Genomic DNA, 2927 nt, shown 5'->3' on the forward strand with positions numbered 1-2927 from the left:
ATATCCTTCGTTGAAGCATGGTTCTGTGATAATGTGTATGAGCCTATTCCACTAAGAGAATTGTGGTCTGAGGGTGTCAACACCTTTTTTGTGTTAGACGTGGTTTGATTTGTGTCCATACTTTTTCTAAGTAAGATGTGGTTTGGCTTACGCCTTATTCACTGCATCCATTGCATCCATTGCATTGTACTTTGTTTTGTTGCATTCAGCATGTAGGATCATTATCTTTCCACAACAGATCATTCCTCGCTTATATCATACCACCCAATTACTTGTACTCTGTATTCTTTCTGCAAAACACATAGTTCTGCATGTGCACACGCCTATTCCACTAAAAAAAATTGTGGTCTGAGGATTCCGGCACCTTTGCTGTGTTAAACGTAGTTTGATGTTGCATCTCCATCCCTTTATGGTATTTGTGTGGTTTTGCACTACTTGTGGTTTGATGATTCAATTACATTGTATATCATGTGCATTGTTTCGTTGCATTACATATCATTTGTATTGTTTTGTTACATTGTGCATCATTTTGCATTCTGCCCCCTAAACTACGCTGGTTTGATCCCTTACAAAGGGATACGTAGGCAGCCTGCGGGCACAACCATTTGTTACTGCATTTGTATTTTGTTTATTTGTCCAAGTCTTCGGCCTTGTCAAAAATGGGTCGTCTTTGGGCTTTGACATTTACTCACGTCATTTCATGACTCTGAGATCTGTCAAAGAGGGGCAACTGTAGACACCCCATTTTTAACCGCCCTTAAGACTTGGGCGCCACTAATTACTTACTTGGTGATGAAAGGTGTGCAGGCTATACTATGCAAAGGTTCGATTTCTTCAGCAAGAAGAGCGTCAAATCCAAACCTCACAACCCATTTTTGGACTAAAACTCTTTTGACCAAAGATTTTAGACCTTAAAACCCTCTCTTTCAAAATATTTTTGAAACAAAGTTTCTACGATGTTCCGAGGCTCGCATTTCGTTAAAATGTTGCGCTTTTTGGTAAATCGAGCAAAGACAAAGTGGAAATGCATGAAAGGGAGGTGAACTCTTTGAAAAATCTTCCAAAACCCCTTGGTTAGAGATTTGGAGTTGAAGAAAATTTGAGGAGAGGGAAGAAACCTAGTTGGGGAAGGAGTTGGGCATGAACCGTTGAGACAGAGTCGAGCAACCCTCGCTAAATCAAGCCTATCCATTTGTACACTTGGATTTTAGACATGAGGCCACCACTGTTGGAAAGTGGACTTCTGGGGCTTCATTTTTCACTCAAGAATCTCCTAAAGCCGAGGCCAGATGAGGGAGATATGGCTAGTTGAAGTTGGGCATCAATTCGATTGAGCCGAAGCTGAGCAGTCTTCACTAAAAGAGGGATATCTCTTAGAACACTTGGAATTTTGATATGAGGCTTCCACCATTTGAGCCAAGAAAGTGGTTGTTTGTTGCTGTGCTTCAAAGGTATAAAGCTTACCCCTTTCAAGCTTATTTTTGCACACTTGTTTGGCCACCTTTGCATGTTGTTTTTGGCCTACTTTTCAACTACAAAAACCTATGTTTTTAAGGTAAAAAAATGGTAGTTTAAGGCCTTTTTGGAGTTAGGGGTGGTCCACCCTCCTTTGTAGCTTTTTTGCTAAGTATTGTGCCATCTTTTAAAGCTTCTCAAACAACTCTTTTTTGGCCTTTTAATGACTGAAACTCAGAGGTTTTTTAGCGACAAAAATCATGTTTTGAGGTCCAAAATAGGAGGGGATGGTCTCCCCTCCTTGTATCTTGTTTGCATGTGTAGATGGCCTAGCATGTGAGCATGTATTCCTACCTTTTTGTAGCTTAATTCAAGCATGTTTTAGGCTCTATTTTGACCTGCTTTAACTCTGTTTTTGGCTGGTTTGGTCACTTGTTGCTTGCTTCTTACACTTGTAGTGTAAGTATGCTTACTAGCCTAGCATGCCTAATGAGTTAGTTTATCATTCTAGCTTGTGTTGGCTTAACTCCAGCACATTTTTGCTACTGATTTAGCATGCTTTAGCTCTGTTTTGGGTGGTCTTTGTCATATATGCTTTGCTTTGTATAGCTATAGTGTAGTTGGCCTCACTAGCTTTGTGTTTCAAGGCCTCCAACATGCTTTGCTTGTGTTGTTTGCATGCCATAGAATCATTTAGCATGTGATTTCAGTGCATAAACCTCTGTCACACTCTACATATGTCACTCTTTCATTGCTTTTGAGAGTTGTGCTTTGTGTCTTGCTTGCAAGCCAACATGTGCACATGATTTTCTTGCGTTTTGTGCCTAAATTTCAGCATGCTTTAGCCACTGTTTTGGCATGGTTTAGCTCTATCCAGAGCTAGTTTGGTCATTTAAGCTTGGTATTGCATGCCTCTAGTGTAGTGCTCTTCACTAGCTTTAATGCTTTTGGCTTTTACCATGTTGTGCATGTGTTGCTTGCATGCTTTAGCATTATTTGTCATGCCATTTCACCACTAAACGTCTGCAACCTCCCTCATTTCTTCATTTTTCCATTTGTTGTTGAGGGTTGGTTAACCTTATGATGGTGTTTAAGCTTGAGATAGAGCTTGTGCTCAATGGCTTTAACCTTCTTTTGAGGGTTCCTCCTAGCCAAAGGCATTGGCTCTCTTATGTCTTAAATCATCCTTTGGTTGACCCCTCTCCAATTAGAGGACTTTCACATTGCACTTAATCGGTTAAAGAATTAATCGGTAATGTAAAATGTGTAAACAAAATGAACCAAGTAAAACATGAACAAGATAAGCATTTGTGTTGCATTGCATGTGTTTGGATCGGACGTTAATCCAAACACGACAAATGAGGGATGTTTCATACTCGAAGTGATGAAACATGTCGCATTTCTTGGTCGCCGTCACCCTTAATCATACATGATAGGGTGTTGTCCATTTGAGTCTTATTTGTGCATTCATG

Source organism: Camellia sinensis, chromosome 6 (assembly GCF_055761805.1).
Source record: "Camellia sinensis isolate YWXY chromosome 6, ASM5576180v1, whole genome shotgun sequence".
In the NCBI taxonomy this organism is placed as follows: domain Eukaryota; kingdom Viridiplantae; phylum Streptophyta; class Magnoliopsida; order Ericales; family Theaceae; genus Camellia; species Camellia sinensis.